We start from the raw sequence: 21,301 nt of genomic DNA, 5'->3' as shown, positions 1-21,301 counted from the left end.
CGTTTAATTAGTACCATTTTAATTAGTATCATTTAAAGCTTAAATTCAGATACAGTTTTCAAGAGGGTAGTTATATGTTCATGCCCCTAAAGTCATATGACAAAGGGGGCTTCATGTGACCACTGAGGCACAGCCAGTCTGCTTAGAGACAGCTTGGGAGCCTCATATAAAGGTGATAGGTTTCTGCAGGTTTTTACTCTTTTTCTAAATACTTCTAAATGAATAGCATAATGCCAATTATTATCACATTAACTCATCAAATGCTAGTGGGTTTATCTTTCCTTTTTTAATGTGTCAATGTTGTTGATACCACTTTCCAGAGGAGATTGAGGAAAGATCAGTGATCGCAGCATAACTTTATGTAGGATGACTATGAGGGTCATGATTTAATACCATTTATCCTAAAGTAGAAAGTTTAAATATTTCCATTGTGCCCTTTTTAGGAGTTTTCATAATCTTATGATGAACCATCATTTTAGTTTACAGATTTGTCAGAATTGGTTAAAGCTCTCTATTAACAGTGACCTTTCCCTCCTCCAACCCCTAAATAAACAAAAAACATATTTAAAAGCATTTCAAGGTAAGGCTTATTTTTCTTACAGATTAAATCACTTGACTAGGGTTTTACTGCTGAATATGTTCTATATTCTTCCTAATACCAAAACAAAAGTAAAACTGCAAATGATGAACATGGATTTTTTAACCAATCAGAGCCTATGTCAAAACTCACTAAAATAATGAATCTTACTGCTGGAAGGAAGCTAAAACGACCTGCTTCACTAAACGTAAAGTGGCAGAAGCATTTACATGTTGAAAGCAGTCTTCTTTCTACGGAATCTCAAAACTCACAAAAGAAAATCAAGCCCTAGGGTAATAGAATCAGAACAGGACACTAAACACACACAAACACATGCATGCATGCATGCATGCATGCACACACACACACACACACACACACACACACACACACACCATAAGAATAAAAAAGAATTCTCAGGCACAATGTGAGGCAGAAAAAAAATTAAGCTAAAACAACACAACTGTTCTCATTAGTGAATTTATATAGAACCTCACTAACAAATATTATATTTGAATCTTGTTAGAATGACACTTGGAAATGAAAAACTGGAACCATATTGCCATATCGGATACTGTGTTTAATTCTGGTGAATATAATAAAAGGTTTTTTTGTTTGTCTCTTAAAAAATTTATATATTTGCTAAGTAAAATGCACAATGGTTAAAAGCCTGACCATCAAAAAGCAAGTAGCTTGATCTGGAACCCAAGATTGCTTTGAAAGTAATTCTGACATATGTGTTCTGACATAATTTTATCTGATTAAACCTAATACTATTAATTTTAATATAAAAATAAAGGTAATAATTATTATAGGCCCACCATGTACTTCTTATGATCTCTGACTTTAAGTCAAGCTTCAAAGTAAATATTAATAATGAGGGCTTACACATAAGCAAACAGGTTTGAATAGTTTAAGTAATTTGCCCAAAATAATAAAACTATGACACAGCAAAGCTAGGTTGTAAACTAAGGAATGTCTTTGTTCCAAATTTTGCAATCTCTTCTATTAAATCATAATAACAGGTTAAATTATTAATGTTTGGTTTTCTGAGGTATAAGTATAAATTAGATAATCATTAGGTATAAAAGACTATTAATAAATGGCACTGTTTCAAAACTTTTTTACTCATCAGTGTCGGGAAAAGAAAATCACGCTCTATTCAGTCAATATGGTTTGTACTCTAGGGGATTAGGGGCCATTTCTGTCTGGTTCAAAATTGTATCTGCAATGTAAAACACAGTGCTTAGTACCTAAGAGGTGCTGAGTATTTTTTTGAATAAATGAATGAATATTGGTGGGTTTTATTTAACACTAAAGTTAATTTTGCTATATTAGAAATTAATTCCTCTATGACCTGCCTTATATTATTGTGATATTTTAGGAACTTAGTAAACAAAGCAGAAAACAAATTGTTCAATAAGGAAACAAACTCTTTTATGTGGAGGGCGGCAGGGTTTTCGTTTGCTTTGAAAGTATTAAAACTCTATCTATATCTATATATAGAGAGAGAATTTTTTAAATGTATATATATATATATATTTACTGATTAATACAATCAAATTGTAAAATGTAAATTCAGGACATACAAAAGGAATAAACTAGTGATATCATTAGTCATGTTGGACATCTACATTTTCATAATATTTAACTGGAGGAAACTCAAGAGCATGATCAAATGTGCACCATGCCAGTAATATTGAACTACCATGATTCTTGGGCAAAACAGCCCATCTTACTATTTCCTAAGAAGAGAAATGTGCTATGTGATTGAAAAACTACTTTTCACATGAGCATTGACTCGTAAAATGTATAAAGTATTAGTCAACATTCCAAAATGTTAAGGTTAATGCTTACTATTTGTATTAGTTTGCAAGGGCTGCCATAACAACATACCACCGACTAGGTGGCTTAAAGAAGACTAATTTATTTTTTCACTATCCTGGAGGCTAGAAGCCATGATCAATATATGGTCAGGTCTATTTTCTTCTGAGATCTCTTTCCTTGGCTTGCAAATAGCCACCTTCTCTCTGTGTCTTCACCTGGTCTTCCCTTTGTGCACATGTGCCCCTGGTGTCTCTCTGTATGTTATAATCTCCTCTTTTTATAAAGACACAAGTCAGAATAGATTAGGGCCCACCAAACCAGCCTCATTTTTAACTTAACTACCTACCTCCATATATAGTCATTTCCTGAGGTACTGGAGGTTAGGACTTGAACATATGAATTTGGAGGAACACAGTTCAGCTTATAACACTAGTACAAATATTACAATTAATTAAGTATAACTTGTTTAGGTAAGCAAGATTGGTTCATCTAGGAGATGACAACTGAATCCAGGTAAAAAGAAAAAGTCAAAAGTAGGCAAGACATAAAGGAGTGAAGACACTAAAACCCAAAATTTTTTTAAAAAGCAGAAAATAAAATTTTTAATTCTAATCAATGTGTTATTTTCTAAGCAATTCTAAAATTTTGCTTTCCTGCATTGCCTGGATCATGAAACAACATTTTCAACCACCATTATTATTCTCTTTTAGAGAAAATTATTTAAGAAAATTGTCTCTGACAGCATTCAAAAATGTTGTTTATATATATATTTTTTACTTCAATCATATTTTAATCTTAGATTTATTTTTAGAGCCCACAATTATACATTTTAGGCAAAATGTAATATAAGATATGATGATCCTAAGACTACTGAATACTGGATTGTTACCAGATAAGACAACACTCCTTCTCCTGAGATTCTCAACAGAGAAAAACATCAAACATGAACAAAAACAAAAAGCAAAAGCATTTGATTATTAATTGGCCTTACACTCCTACTTCTCAATTCAGTAGGCTCTGTTAATAGGGTGCAACTTAAAAGGGATACCTGAATTGTCTCCGTGTGGCCCTAAGTATAGAGCCAACTGAAGACTAAGAGTGATAAGATAACAGAGTGGGTAAAAACAATGGGGAGGGAGGGCTTCCCTGGTGGCGCAGTGGTTAAGAATCCGCCTGCCAATGCAGGGGACACGGGTTCAAGCCCTGGTCCAGGAAGATCCCACATGCCACGGAGCAACTAAGCCCGTGCACCACAACTGCTGAGCGCCTGCGCCCTAGAGCCCGCGAGCCACAACTACTGAGCCCACGTGCCACAACTACTGAAGCCTGTGCACCTACAGCCTGTGCTCCACAACAAGAGAAGCCACCGCAATGAGAAGCCCGTGCACTGCAACGAACAGTAGCCCCCTCTTGCCGCAAGTAGAGAAAGCCTGCGTGCAGCAATGAAGACCCAACGCAGCCAAAAATAAATAAATAAATATTTTTTAAAAAATGGGGAGGGAGGTTCATATCTCCTACTATAAAGCATGGAATCCTCCACTGCTGACATCCAGCATCATGAAAGTACAGAGCCAACTACTTTTACCCTCCACGATGGTGGCTGTTAGAAAACAAGGGCCACAAATTTTATGGTATTTGACATCTCAATAAACACATTGAAAATCACTTTGGGAATAGAATAATTCTCAGTGGCATATTTGAAAGATGGCTAGAAAATAAATATGAAAGGAGTTTTGATACAATTATAGTCAATATTAAGAAAACTAACACAGTACTGGACAAATAATTTCCCTGTCCACAAATATTATTATTCCATCCTCAACCTATTCTCACCATGCCTTTTCTTTCCTTTCTGTTCAGGAAATGCTTTGCACACATACATTTGATGTTGGATATTACTGTTAAGTTTGTCCCTTAAATTTTCAGACCTTTGTAAAAGTATTGACTTACTATTCTTGTTAGTTTTCCTTCAGGATGCTACATGTAACTTAAAAATCAATGGAATTATGGGTGTGTGTCTGTGTGTGTACAGAATGTCTTATTTTAGAGTCATTTTCTAGTTACTATATGTGTCAACCTACTCACAGTTATTAGGGACACTTAGTCCACTATGATACATGTTTTTATTTCTTTACAAAATAGTTTTTTTCACGTTTAATCAAAATTGCCAACTATCTGCATTTGCCTAATGATCTCCTGACATGTGATGTGTTACCAGGAGGACAATGTAGAAGGTTAAGAAGGATGGAAAGCTATGAAACATTCTGTGCTTTTTAGGATATCCTTCTTTTGGCCCTGAAACCTGAAATTATGGCTAATATAATAACCACAGTAAGAAAAACTTTTAAACACTTTACTTGCCATTCAACGTAATATCATATATTAAGTTAAATATTATGCCCCCAATATTTTTCATTATTCAAAGAAAGAAGCTTGTAAAAATAAAAAGTGAAATATATAAATTAAAACAATAAACATATGCTTATCTCATCAGCAAAGCACATTGCCAAAAATAACACATTTTGATAGTTCAGTATTTAACTATATAAACTCTTATGAAAAATGTTTCAACATATAAGGAGCATAACAGAAATACTCTTTGCTAAAACTTTTTCCTTTACTATCAGTGCCATTTTTATGTGACTCAGGAAGATTATATTCCATATATTTACAATTAAATTCTATTCAATAAGAGAAAAATAATACTTAATGCATTTCATACAGACTATTGTTGCTAGAGTTTCTCAAGACCTAGACCTATGGGGTCATAATCCATGGATTCTAAAGTAAAATTACATTTTTATATGCTATATCGCCATCTAGCTCACTGCCTAGGTATTTACTCATTTATACATATTTGGAGGGAGGCGTACATGAGATTTTATATATCTCTGTGTGTTAAATGCATGACGTTATATATGCACAAAAACATATCGTGAGTATGCACCATGTATTTAAAAAATCAAGACATATACATATATTCAAATAGTACTTCATTTACTGCTGATGCTGTTAAATTTCTTTTTAAACAATTATCACTTATATCAGCAAAATACATTTCAATATTCACAGAGAGAGAGAGCCCCTAATATATGAGTCCATTCCAACATTCATAATTCACTGGATTACACCATTTTACAAATGGCATGACTGTGAAATTGGACTGGGTCTGCTTCACAAAATCTTGAATAAAAAAACCACGTAACTATGATGAACTAAAATTATTTCCTAAATAAAAGACTATAATCAAAGTATGTCAGTTACATATGGTTTTACTGATTTATTGAATACTAGTTATAATAGTATTATACACTTAGCTGGCATTTTCCCAGTAGAACAAGTTTTTTAGAAATTTGACTTGTGCTCATACTGAACACACACACACACAATTAATAGGGATGCACATACATTACAGCAAAGAGCAACGGTCATCTCCATGAAGATTTGTGTTACACACTAAATTATTCTGTTATTGTTGCAATAAACTAACAGGCCACCAGAAAATTCAGTGGCCTATCTAGCAAGCATTTATTCTTCTACTCATGGTCTGTTTAACAACTGGGTGACACTGCATCATATTTCAGTGAGCTCAACTTGGCTCTGGGATTTGAGTAGGGTTCAGATATATTCCACATGTGTTCGCATTCTCCGTGGGCAAGCACTACCCAGGGATATTACTTTCATGGTCGACCCAGGAGTAAAAGAGTTCAAGCCAAACCACACAAGAACCAACACCACTCACAGATCATTGAACAAACCAAGTCAAAGGCAAATCCCTAATCTGTGCAGAAGAAAAGCATACTATACCCCAAGGGATATGGAATAGTGGGTGAAAGCAAATAACATTATGAACTAATACATATACACAAAAATATGCTTTAAGGACTGATATAAATATAATTTTTCTGGTAAATTGAGTTATTTGTGTTAATAAACTTAGAACAATTTTAGATTTACAGAATTATTGTGAAGATAAAGAGTTCCCATATACCCCATGCCCAGTCCCCCATATTATTAAAATCTTATATTAGTATGATACATTTGTCACAATTAATATTGATATATTTTATTAACTGAAGTTCATGCTTTATTATGATTTCCTCATTTTTTTCTTAATGCCCCATTTCAGTTTCAGGATTTCATCCAGGATACCATCTTGCATCTAATAGTGTTGTTTCTTTAGACTCCTCTTGTCTATGACAGTTTCTCAGACATTCCTTGGTTTTGATGATCTTAACAGTTTTGATTACTGTTCACCATTTTGTAGAATGTCTCTCAATTGGGATTTGTCTGACTTTTGTCCCATGATTAGACTGGGGTTGTGTATTTTTTGGAGGAAGATCTCAGAAGTAAAATGCCATCCTTAGCACATTGCTTCATGAGTATATACTGTCAATATGACACCATTTTTGATGCTAACCTTGTTCATGTAACTTGAGGTAGTGTTTATTAGGTTTCTCCACTGTCAAGTAACTTTCTTCCCTTTCCATACTGTACTCCTGAAAACAGTCACTATGCACAGCTCACACTTAAGCTGTGGGGAGTTAATCTGTACCTTCTGAAGGGTAGCATATCTACATAAATGGTTTTAAATTCTTCTGTGCAGGAAATTTGTCTATTATTCCTCATTTATTCAACCATTTCTTTATATCAACATGAATGCATGGATATTTTATACCTTATAATCTAAAAGTATTCTATTTTGTTTCTCAAATTGTGCCAGGTCTTTTGGCTGGCCCCTGTATCACTTTTGTATTTCTTCATCATTGTGTGTGTGTGTGTGTGTGTGTGTGTGTGCACTTCCTTACTCTCTGGCACTACAAAATACTCTACAATCATCATACACATTTTCTGTCCCAGTCCTAGAAACAGCCATTTCTCCAAAGAGTACTGGTTGCATTTTGGAGAATGGTATTACGGAACAAGATCTGGCCATCAACTGTAGTTTTTGCTACTGGGTTTTGTTGACTTGAACTATTTTTGAGTATACAAATGTAAGTATCCATAGGAAGTTATACATTTAAAGATAAAAATTACTTATTAATGCAATATCTTCTCTTCCAACAGATTACATGCTTCTAAGAGTCAAAGAAAACTAACTTGGGGTACTATACACTTAGGAGAAGCACAGGGATAGAAATTTTGGGATATATTTCTAGAAAATGTGCATCTTTGCATATATGTGTGTGTGTATAGACACACATATGGATATATTTTATATATGTACATATATGTATATAAACATATACACAGTAAAATAAAGATATACATATGTGTATATTACTATATAGGAGAGTGCAAAAGATAAAAGTTAAAATTGTTTCCAGATTCAACCCTGATCATTCCTTTATATAACAAAAATTTTTGGTCATTTTAACATGTAAATAACTTATAGAAAAGGGGATAAATATAGATTAATATATATATATATCTGATTTCAATCTTTGTTAATAACTTCTCAGCAACCAATATAGACAATTTTGATAAAGATTATATGTGACCTTGAAAACCACATAAATTCAAGTTTCCAATTTCATCAGCTTTGCCCTGTATTTCAGCTAACTACTTTCTGGTTTCTCCTTCTGTCTTCCTTGGCCATGCTCTGATTCTCAGCCAAATCTATATACCTTAGATTGAAGATGATCAGTCAGATTTGTTTGTTCTGAGTATTTGTATGTGGTTATGACAAATACAGGATCATATATAAAGACATTATGTCTGAAGCCAGGCTTAGCCTCTGTTGGTGAGTCAACTTGGGTATAACAAGAGGAGTGGTCAAATGAAAACTACAATGAGGTATCACCTCACACCGGTCAGAATGGCCATCATCAAAAGTTCTACAAACAAAAAATAAATGCTGGAGAGGGTGTGGAGAAAAGGGAATCCTCCTATACTGTTGGTGGGAATGTAAATTGGTACAACCACTATGGAGAACAGTATGGAAGTTCCTTAAAAGACTAAAAATAGAACTAACATGTGAGCCAGCAATCCCACTCCTGGGCATATATCTGGAGAAAACCATAATTCGAAAAGATACATGCACCCCAGTGTTCACTGCAGCACTATTTACAATAGTCAAGACATGGAAGCAACTTAAATGTCCACTGACAGAGGAATGGATAAAGATGTGGTATATATATACAATGGAATATTAGCCATAGAATAGAACAAAATTATGCCATTTGCAGCAACATGGATGGACCTAGAGATTATCATATTAAGTGAAGTCAGTCAGATAAAGACAAATATCATATGATATCACTTATATGTGGAATCTTAAAAAATGATACAAATTAACTTATTTACAAAACAGAAACAGACTCACAGGCTTTGAAAACTTATGCTTACCAAAGGAGAAACGTGGTGGGGTAGGGATAAATTAGGAGTTTGGGATTAACATATACACACTACTATATATAAAATAGATAACCAACAAGGACCTCCTGTATAGCACAGGGAACTCTACTCAATATTCTGTAATAACCTATATGGGAAAAGAATCTGAAAAAGAATGGATATATGTATTTGTATAACTGAATAGGTATACACCTGAGACTAATGCAACATTGTAAATCAACTATACTCCAGTATAAAAAATTAATTTTAAAAAAGAGGGGTAGTGAGGAATAGTTGGGTCTAGTGTTTAGCAAGGGTCAGTGGGAAATGTTCAGTTCTTCAGCATCTATTATATTACACGGTAGTTATGTTTGGGGTAAGTGGAGAAAAATATGAGCTTATTTTAGGGACTTAGATGTTTATTCCTCAATAACATGGTCATTGCTTTATCAAATAACAAAAGCATAACCCCAGGTTGTGGGCAGCATTGAATTCAAGAAACAGGAGTGTGAGCCACCACTAGGAATGACTTAGGCCAGTGAAAGTAGCACCAGTGAAATTTAATTTACCTACCAAGTCTCAGACTATTTGGAAAAACAGTGTGTTAGAACACTGTTTCACATATAATAAATAATATGTACCTAGGGATTGTAAATTAAGGAAAACATGATCTTTCCACAGATAATTCATGTCTAATCCCGCTTACATAGCATTTAAATATGCATTATGTTCCCTACGTGTTACATTTGGTGTTATGCTATAAATTGTTAGCGAGAATTTTTCCTAAGTGCCTGGACAAATTAGAAAAAAAAACTACTTATTTTTGACTTGTCATTCAGATATTATTTAGTAAACCCTATATCTTAGTAAATAAATAGTTATTTACAAAGCAATGTGTGAGGGATACAAAAAAAAATAAGACATGGTCCCTGTTCTGTGAATTTCAATACCCAAGATACATTTTGGGGGGACTCTTAAAGCACAAACGTCTAAAATCATAACATGTCAAGAAGTGTGAAATCTTGCTGATATACAAAAATATGAGAAAACCTAGATATGATGTTGCTAACCTAAAAATCCTTAAAATCTAAAATCAAAACTTGGAAAGAAAGGAAAGATCAACACAAATAGCAACTGTTTGCCAATAATTCTTTACTACATTGCCTTTAACTTTACATTCTTTTTATAATATTAAGTATCTTCTCTTTCCTATATGTTGATTGGTTTCTGCTAGAGACAGAGGATTTTTTATGGTATAATATAAGAACTTGTCAACTTTATGGGACAAGGAATTGAAACTTAATATCTTACATAGCACATGATGTGTCCAAGACAGCCTACATTGTTTTATTTAACAGACTTGCAATCAAGGAGTGGGGAGTGACATCAATGAAACTGTTAGCCTTGCTCCTTGATAGCAATGCAGATCTGTGTGGATACTCATTACTCTACTCTCAGGAAAGCCTAAGTGTTCCCACCTAGTGTCACTATACTTAGGCTCTCCATTTATTTAGTGTTTTGTAGCCAAGCTGTCCACAACATGAAACCTATAGTTGTCATACATTTGAAAGTACTTGTCACAAGATTAGTATTCAGAATTCAGTGGATCTGTACTTTCTTAATAGCACCAGGCAAACTGGAAAAAAAGACTGCAATTCTTTCTGGAGGTGACATCTAATATACACACCAAAATCTCCACACTGATGTGTTCTGTCTTCATAATTCTGTGGGTAATAAGGTACTACAGGCTGCAGCCCTCTTCCATACTCAAGTTGTAGAACTCCATCATCTACTATGGTATCTAGTTACTTCCTTCACCATAGTAATTGTGCCTCATTTATCTTTATTTTGCCAGCATCTGGCATGGAGTATGACAAGAAGTGATTTTTCACAAATATTTATAGAATGCGATTGAATCAATAAACTTGAAAACAATGACCCAAATGCCCACAAAAGGAATTGCTTTAATTGGCCTGAGTTAACAGAAACAAGAAAAATCATAAAATCTTAAAACAACAGTAAGAGCACAAAAAGTATGGATACAGTATATATGAAACTCTCTTAGCCAACACTGACAGTTTTTAAATTTTCTTATTTACAGGAGACAATAGTCCAGATAAGAAAAAATTAGAATTTACATATTTAATATTGGCAGATTTTACTTTTGTGTTTATTCTTGTGATACCCACAAGATACCCCCCAAAATCACTATACAGAGTAACTTGTTGAATAACTAAGGCACAGATCTGAATCACGATTATTCATCTACATGTTCCACTCAGTGAGTGGATAGAGCCAGCCATCTATCACCTGCATGTCAGCCAAGCTTTGTTACCTGTATAAGCAGGATGAATGGTGACTTCAGTAAGATCTACTGGATTCCTGTTACCTGACTTCATCCTGTCACACACTGTATTTTACTGTCATTCTTATTTACCCACTACCTGAAGTTGGAGCAGTGAAACACTGTGTATATCACTTTAGCTTTTATTATTTTTAACATCTTTATTGGAGTATGATTGCTTTACAATGGTGTGTTAGTTTCTGCTGTATAACAAAGTGAATCAGCTATACATATACATATATCCCTATATCTTCTCCCTCTTGCACCTCCCTCCCACCCTCCCTATCCCACCTCTCAGAGGCAAATATAGTTTTGGTCATTGTTGGTAAGATGATAAGCATTGGTTTTATAGAATCATAAAAGTCATTTTTTTGGATCGATTTCATTTTGTGGTGAAAATAAATGTGTTAGTATTGTTTGGGAAACTGGGGCTTCTCAGGAATCTTAAAACTTGTCTATAAACGTGAATGTATAAATAAATTAATTTTGAATTAAATTTAAAGTTTCTTCTTTAAAATGTTTCTGAAAATTCTTCCAAAAAAATAGCCATGAAATATGAATGTCTCCATTTTTAAAAAGCAACAAAACAAAAAGAAAAAAATCCAAAGTTAAACTTTAAAACATATAAATTTTATTGAACATATTTTTGGAATAGTGCTTTAAACTCAGTAGATGACAGGTTGCTTATTTTATTTCAAAGGGAGTGAAACTAGTTTGGTTGGCTTTCAGAGCTTTTCAAATCCAGCACAAGAATTTGAAAACCTTTGTGTGTGTGTCTGCACATGTATATGTGACAGAAAGGGAAAAGGAGGCATTCTATCACAAAGAAAAATAAAATCATTAGGAAGGCACAGATTCACACAATTTAAAATGACAGAATCAGTTTACTGAGAGATTACAATTTAACATGCAATTGTAATGTGCTCACAAGTTTTCTGGGACCAAGCTTAGCCAGCCCTTTTAAAAAATCCTTAGCCTGTTCTTACTAGTGTTATACAAAATACTTAAAGGCTTTTGATTCATTTTCCTGATTAGTAAGTTAACTTTTCTTAAACGAAGCAGTAAATCCTACAATGTATATAAGCAAAAATAAAATTTCCCATGGATCTAAGAATTTGAAAAGTAAACAGCTTTATAATACAGTGGTTTTAGAAATAATGCTGTAAAAGTTAAAACTGAATGGTCTTTGCTTCAGTTGAGGCTTCACCTGATCTCTAAAATATGGGATATATCAAATTTTGGACATGGCTTAAGTATTGAAAGAATAGACTGAAGATGTATTTTAATAGAGTAGTATCTGAAAGGAGATGCAAAATGTATAAGATCGATAAGTGAGTTAGGGCAAATAATGCGAGGAACAATGTTGGAAAGAGTAAAAGATCATGAGAGTAAAGGCCTACATTGTTCAAGCTTAAAGTCATTTGCAACATTTCCTTGCCTTCAACTCACTTCAAGAATCATAAACTTGAAAGTGTCCTAATGGCTTCTGATTTTTGTGGAGTTCAAGAACAATAACCAAAAAAAAAAGTAGTGTATGATAAACCCCCTCAGAGTTTATCACAACTGAACCAGCAAAAGATTCAAACAGCTCCAGTCAGCAGCCCCTGGAGGTGCTGGAAGAGGAGTTAATGTTATGAACAGGATCATTGCCTTGTGGTTGCACTTGAAGTATAGCTTCTGCCTTTCATTTGGGTTAAGCAAGTGACCCTAAGTTCTGAAAAAAAAAAATAACTACAGTTAGAATTAGAGACAGAGACAAAGAAGAAATATATACCAAGGCAGAGGAGAAAGAATGAGAAAATGAGAACGAATAAGGGGTATAAAGCTGCACTGTCCTATATGGTAACCATTAGCCATGTGAAGTTATTCAAATTTCAATTAATTAAAATTAAATAAAATTAAAAATTCACTTCCTCAGACTTGCTAGCCTCATTTCAGGTGCTCAGTATTTACACATGGCTACTCATTACCATATTGAACAGTGCAGATGGAGGGCATTTCCATCTTCTCAGAAAGTTATGGTTCAAAGGGCTAATATGGACAAAGAGGGAGAAATAAAAAGACAGCAGGGACATAATTAGAGGCTAAAATTAAGTGATAATAGAGAGAGAATGGGTTACAGTTAGAGGCAGACGTGGGAGAGAGAATACAAAAAGATGATACAAAGAATTCCTTTTATAACTTAAAAAAAAATTAAGACAGGGTAGAATATAGGAATAATAGGTGCAGAAAAAGTATAGAAGCCCACAATCACCTGAGTGGTTTATGATTTTTAAAAAATCCATAACTATCAACTCAGCATACATGATATTCAGACTTTAAGAAACTAACCACCAAAAAGACCAAAATAGGGTCACTGAATTTATAGTCTAAGCACCAAGATCATTTAAGGGTTTTTGTTTGACTTTTTAAAGCACATACAATTAACATTTCAGATTTGCTCGTCCTTCCTCTCTTCATTTGTATATGAAATAGAATAGCTGCCTTACTAGGTCAGGAAGTAAGTGGGTACCTGTAAAGAAAAAAACAATAGATTGTGAAAAAATCATAGCAAAGATAAACATTTTAAAATGTATATGTAAATTTTTACAATTTGAAGTCCTAATACTCAATTTTTTCTTTATTCTGAAAAATTGAATATGAATTTTATACAGAATATAGGTTATTAATTTTTAAATGAAAAAATTTTCAAAGATTAAGAAATTTAATGCAGAAATGAATGATAATGACCTGAATTTTATATAGGAAAAATGCACAATTTGGAAGAAAAATTCCATTAAAATCCAACTAGAGAATTTATCAAATAGGAGAGTTTGAGCAAAGAACTTAAAAGGAATATCTTCACTTTTCAGAAAATATTTAGATTTAATAACAATTTTTAAAAATTTACATTTACAATTTACATATTCATATTTAGAAACATTAAATAGAAAAAATATAGAAACAGGCTTTTAAATTGCATGTGGTCAATATTTAGTGATAATATTGACTGATAATCCAAATGGAAAAATTTACCTATATGTTCTCTTTTTATCTTGTGTTTTGAGAGAGTAGTTTACATTTACTCTACTGAAATAATCTAGAAAATAATCTTACTGAAATTTTCAAATTTTAAAGTCTCTGGAGAGAGGATAAAAAGAAAGAAAAACAGGATGATAATTGTCAGGTCCTTTACTTGGCAATAATAAACCATCCTTCTATGCATATAATTAGATCAGTTTTTGTGAATGCCATATCTTACACTTTCCTCCACTGTTTTGTATTTTCCACTACACAGGCCATTCACAGTCTCTACACTTTTTTGTCCAAAGAGATTTGATGCTTTTATATTCATCATTATGGAATTTCTCGAAAGAAGACATATAGATGGCCAAAAAGTACATGAAAAGATGATCAACATCACTAATTATCAGAGAAATGTAAAATCAATGGCCATCACCAAAAAGTCTACAAACAATAAATGCTGAAGAGGGTGTGGAGAAAAGGGAATCCTCCTACATTGTTGGTGGGAATGTAAGTTGGTACAACTACTATGGAGAACAGTATGGAAGTTCCTTAAAAAACTAAAAATAGAACTAATGTGTGAGCCAGCAATCCCACTCTTGGGCATATATCTGGAGAAAACCATAATTCGAAAAGATACATGCACCTCAGTGTTCGTTGCAGCACTATTTACAGTAGTCAAGACAGGGAAGCAACTTAAATGTCCATTGACAGAGGAATGGATAAAGAAGATGTGGTACATGTATGCAATGGAATATTGCTCAGCTATAAAAAGGAACAAAATAATGCCATTTGCAGCAACATGGATGGACCTAGAGATTATCATACTAAGTGAAGTATGTCAGACAAAGACGAATATCATGTGATATCACTTATGTAAGGAATCTAATTTTTAAAAAATGACACAAAATAACTTATTTACAAAGCAGAAACAGACTTACAGATATTGAAAACAGACTTATGTTTACCAAAGAGGAAAAATGGGGGGGGGGGATAAATCAGGAGCTTGGGATTATCATACACACACTACTAAATATAAAATAGATAACTAACAAGGACCTCCTGTATAGCACAAGGAACTCTACTCAATATTTTGTGATAACCTATATGAGAGAAGAATTTGAAAAAGAATGAACATACGTATAACTGAATCAATCTGCTGTATACCTGAAACCAACACAACACTGTAAATTAACTATACTCCAATAAAATTTTTAAAAATTACTACTAAAAAAAATGAAGTCTCTGGGGAACTTCTAATTCTAAATCTGAAAAGGTTTTCAATCCTTATATAAATCAACTGACCTTTTTGCAAAATTTTTTGCTCCTCAGTTCTTATGTATTTGGAAACTTTATACCCATCTTGTAGTTTTTTTGTTTTGTTTTTTTTGTTTTTTGTTTTGCAGTACGCAGGCCTCTCACTGTTGTGGCCTCTCCCATTGCAGACACAGGCTCCGGACACGCAGGCTCAGCGGCCATGGCTCACGGGCGCAGCCGCTCCGCGGCATGTGGGATCTTCCCGGACCGGGGCACAAACCCCTGTCCCCAGCATTCGTAGGCAGACTCTCAACCACTGTGCCACCAGGGAAGCCCCATCATGTAGTTTTGAGACAGCTCTGGCTGCCTCCTCTCACTCTTCAAGAGTTCCTCTCCATGCTCCTTAAAGGCTAGGGTTCCCTAGCTTTCCCTTCGCTAGCCACTAACTGGCTGTTTCACTCTACTTGCCCTCCTCCCCTGATGCTATTATTCACTCTAGATGTTGATTACATCTCCAAGTATACTTCATGCTTAGAATAATTCTCTAGATTCTGACATGTATCTCAACTGCTTTCTAGATTTCTCTATTTACATCAGCGATTTTAGTGGTCACCACATTTTCATCCTACGTACCTGCTTTTCTTGTTCTTTCCTACCAATCCCAATTCCTCTCCTTCCTTTCCCTCTAGTTCTCTAACTGGGATCAATGCCCCTTCTTTGTGTGCCCGTACACATGGAATGGCCTACTTTGGGACTGCAGATAATTCCACTTCTGACATTCAGCATATTGTATTGTGTCATCATCTTAAACGCCTATGATACCCAGGGAGCACCATGAAGTAGAGAATGCTTTATTATATATATATGTATTTTTAAAATTTCCAACCATTATGCAGTTCTTGGCATGAAAAGTTATCCAAAAAGATTTCATGAATGAATGAATGAAATCAGGATATGAAAATAAAACTAGATTTAATAAATACTTAACTACATGTTAGGCAATACTTCACACATTTAGTTGTTTAATATTATGACACTTTCCATAACCTTTTGAGGCAAGTATTATTATCTCTACATTAGTGGTGGTAGTAGGGAATAAGCCATTACGATATTAAGTAAAAGGCCTAAAATTATATGGTTGAGAAATGGTAAGTCTTTCAACACACCAACGGGAATCAACCAGATAACTTTAAAAAGAAAGAAAACACAAGGTATCACAGAAAGTACACAAACTCTAAGTAAATTCGGACACATAATTTGGCTCGTAGTTTGTAGCACCCTATTGCTATAGAACGTAAAATGACAAAGCATAGAAAAATTAAAGCATTTTTTAAAATGTATTTTTATAAATAAATTAGCAAACGTTCATATATATACAAGTGATATTAAAGGTAGTAAAAACTGAACTTATCTATTCAGAGATGATATAATAAATTATTTCCTTTGCTAAGTACATATATTTTTTAAATAATAGATGATTTTTGTGATGAGTTGAATCACACAAGTATACTGAGGTTTTTAGGAGACAACTCTACAATATTTCAATGAATCACTTAGCTCCCTTCTCAGAGGTAAATTCAGTTCTGACAAAAACTATAAGATCGACCAGGATGATTTCTGATTCCTGCACTTCAAATAGGTTTGATCATGCAGAAGAAGATTTTTTTAAACTAAATTTATGATTGAATTGAAATAGTCAAAGACTAGGTGTTTATACAGAGTGGAAACAAAATACAGAAAGAAAAAGTAGATAAGGACAGCAGAGTAGCCCTATTTAATGTGGGATTAAAAAAAGTGGTAAGTAAAAGCACAAATGACTCTACTTAACAAAGTCTAATTAAACTGTATGGAGAAAGACTTATGTTGCACCATCTTGACAAGCTTGGTTCACAGGTTTAGACTTCTAAAAAAATTAAATGAACTGACATTTGCATCATTTTGAAATTAGTAAATATTGTCTATTTCAGCCTCAGATGCCAGGAAACTCAACTAATTTGAAATAGGATTTAGTCTTTCAGGATCATATGAAGCTGTTTAAGACCTTTGGAACAATTATAATCTCCATGGCAACAAAATATTTTGCTAGTTTTTTGTTTAATGCTGCTTTCACTGTATCTAGATCATGCCCAGTACATAGCAGGTGTTCAATAAAATTTGATAATGTGTTCATCCTATCATTTATTATTCAACCATAGTTTATTGAGTAAAAATTCTTACCTAGGGATGTGCTTGGGTTGCAAAGTGTAAATAAGGTCAAGGAGCTTAGTGTGATGAAGCCAAAAACAGGAAATACAGCACATCTTGTTGCAACCTAGAGGAAACTGCTGAGTTTTATAGGAGTATCAAGGAATTCCTTTTCAATCTGCTTATAAGACAAGTTGGGGAGAAGCAGATTTGGGAGCTGGACATGGAAATGTGGATGAGTGTGAAGGTAGAGGAGCAGGGACCAGACTGCCTAGGTTTTGATCCTAACCTTGTCCTTACTAGCTGGATGACCTTGGGCAAATTATTTGCTTTCCTCCCAATGACTCCTCATCTCTAGAGGATGGATACCAATCAATAATACCTTTCTAATTTATTTTGCTCTTTTTTTTTTAGAATTAAATGATCTAATGTATGTAAAAGACAGAGAAATATTCTGACACATAGTAAGCACTCAGTAAAACATTGCCATTGCTACTTTTCCATAACATTATTCTCATGATAGAAACCAGTATATATTATATTGGCATCATGTTTTATATATTGTTTGCTGAGGATGCACATTATATTAGGGTTAAGTACTGAGATGATGGACTATTTCTCTTTGATTAAATAAGATCATACTCTGGAAGGAAGGAATCCTGGGGGAAATAATCGAAACATAAGAATACACAAAAAGTCTCCCATACATTCAAACTGTAGCCTACTAAAAGCAAATTAAATGACAATATCAATAGATGCAATTAGAAGTATAGACTTTAAAAGCTGGATCTATATTTTATCCAAATATGTTTCAAAAAAAGCAGTTGGCCTCATTTTATTCTTAAGACAGAGAGGCAGGAGTAGATGTTTCAGAAAAGCCCAAATGAACTTTTTGGCCAACCCAATAGAAATGACAACAACCTCTGCAATCCCGTTTTCTTTCTTTCACCAGGGCAAGCTATTAAAACCTCACTAGTCTCTAGTTTCTTTATGTTTAAAATGTGGCTAGTAACACTTAGTTTATCTCAGAGCATTGAGTAAGAATCAAATGAGATAAAAGACATATTTTAAATACACTTGAAAAATGATAAATTAAGGCACACAAAGTCACAGATACAATGAAAAGTGTTAAACAGTTTTTCAAGGTTTCATAGATAAATACATTTTATAGGCAATAAATAAAGGATACAATTGACTAATTCATCTATACAGAAATTTTGCTGCTTGATAAAAAAAAAGCTTTTCTACTGCCTTCAAGCTGGTTACAAACCCAAATAGCCACACCTCTCTTGCAATTGCTGCTGTATGGCAGCCACACTTTTCTTCAAAAATGGATTTTGTACCTATCCTTTATTAGTAGCTCTTTTATTTTATGTCCCTGTGTGGTGACACTTTAAGAAACAAGACAGGATGTGAGTGAGAGGGGCCAATAATGTAACATTGCATTCTGGGAGGTTGATCCACCTGAGAAATACTGAATGTAGAGATAAATGCAGTCAAAACTTTAGTATTGTAAGAATGATGACGATTTTAGATTGTCAAGTAGATCAGCTGGTAGTTATGGAGAGTGCAATTAAGTAAGGGTGGGCAATACTAGTGTCACATTTCAATAGAATCCAATAAATGGACACTAATGGACTTAAGAAAACAAACTTGAAATTTTGAGACCCATCTCTCATCTTGGATATGAGTAAATCAGAAGGTACTAAACCAGACATATTTTGAAGAAAATTTTCAGAAAGCTATGATAGTTTTGCTTTTATTTTGCTATTGTGCTTCCCTTCCCCTTGTTTATGATCAACTATTTAAAATGCACTTTAATTAAACAAAAAACCAAAAAAATAAGATTGGTTTCAACCTGCTTCACTTTTCATTAACTTTCCCTGGAACAATATACTGGCAGCCTGGACATTGCTCCTCAACATTTCACTTCCCTGAAAACGAATGGTCCCTTTCAATTCACATAATCTCATCACTTTTTAAAGTTGGGATAGTTAAAAATATAAAGTGGTAGAATAATTGTTTCTATTCCCTTTATACAGCTATCTTCTTTGTATATTAGTTCTCTGTTAATTTATCTTTGTCTGCTTTAAATTCATTTTATCAACCCATTCATCTACTTGGCACATTAATTTAAAAATTTCAAACTTGTCTACCCTGACATTCAATTCCTTGTCAAGTACACCTTTTTCCCCTTAATCCCCATATCTGACTGGGATCATTTTTCCTTCACTCTACAGAATTGTGTTGTAGTATAGGAATGCTGATGAAATATTACTTTTATTTTTGTTTGTTTTAAAGTATTATAAAATATCTTAATTTTTGAAGATTACTACTTGTAGAATTTTATATTTATTGCACTGCTTTAATGATATAATTCCACTGTCTTCTGAATTCCACTGATTTTGCTGAGAAGTCAGATGTCAGTTTTACTGGTTCTTAATTTAAAATACTGTCTTTAAAAAATTGTTTTCTTGAATATTTTCCCTGTTTTTCCCAAATATTTTACTATGATGTTTATAGATGTCATTTTATTTTCATTTATACTACTTGGTGTTCACAATGCTTTATGAATCTGTGTTTTGGTATCTTTCTTCAGTTTTAGAAAATTCATGGTGAATATATCTTCAGATATTACTTCTACTCCATTTTCTTCTCTCCTTTTCCCCTATAAATCAAATTGTATGCAGGCTAAACTTTTTCACCGCTTTGCACTTGTCTATAATGCTCCTTTCTGTGCTGCCTTATTCTTTCCTCTCTGTGTTTCATTTTGAATATTTTCCACTAGATAGCCTTAACTTCAGACTGGATTTGAAATAGGAAGGCCAGAAAACTTGAAGACAGGTTGAAAATAACTAGTCAAAGTGGAACAGAAAGAGAAAAAAGAGTGAGAAACAAAGAAGAATAGAGCATGGCTGATATGTGTTACATCAGCAAATGAAAAACTTGTATGTAACTAGTATCCAAGAAGGAGAGGAAAGATAGGATAAACCAGAAGAACTTTTTGAAGAAATAAAGAGTTGGGGATTTCCAGATTGATGAAAGATATTATTGTATATGTGCAAGAAATTCAGCAAAACTCCAAGCAAATAATATACAAAGGAAACCACACCCAGCATGTTATAAATTAATTATTTAAAACCAAAAAAGGATAAATCTTAAGGGACAAGGCTAAAAATACTCATTACATATAGTAGAACAACAAAATGAGTGACTAATGATGTCAACATCCCATCAGGGAAAACATAAATAAATAAAAAATAAAACATAAATAAATAGAAAATAAATACTAATTTTTAGCTACAATTTTATATTCAGTAAAAATATTGCTTAAATTTTAATGGATTTTAAAGGACATTTCCAGGCAAAGCCTGAAAGTATTTGCATCTAGTAAATGCACTATAATAAATGGTTAAACTAAATTCTTCAAGTGGAATGGAAAACAGATAAAAAGCCAGATTTATATATGTGATGAAGACCCAGAAAAAGAATATCTCTAGGGAAATAACAGAACATCATTGTTTTAGTATTTGTATTTTTATATTTTTTAAATTGTTAAAAACCTAGTGACTCTTTAGAGTAAAATGTTAGAGGGTTTATAATACAGAAGGAAGTAAAATATAAGATGTCCACAAATATTTGAAGGGAAGTAAATATATTTTACTGTGATATGGTTTGATGTTTTGTAAAATGATTATGAAATATCATATTATTATGTATTAATATCTCTAGCATAGCAAACTCAAAAATATATAGATAATAAGTCAATAAAG

This window comes from Delphinapterus leucas, unplaced genomic scaffold (assembly GCF_059928025.1).
Source record: "Delphinapterus leucas isolate spDelLeu-1000000601 "Yukka" unplaced genomic scaffold, BTC_Dleu_Yukka2 spDelLeu_asBTCV2_sq69, whole genome shotgun sequence".
In the NCBI taxonomy this organism is placed as follows: domain Eukaryota; kingdom Metazoa; phylum Chordata; class Mammalia; order Artiodactyla; family Monodontidae; genus Delphinapterus; species Delphinapterus leucas.
Note: the sequence above shows the minus strand (reverse complement) of the source record.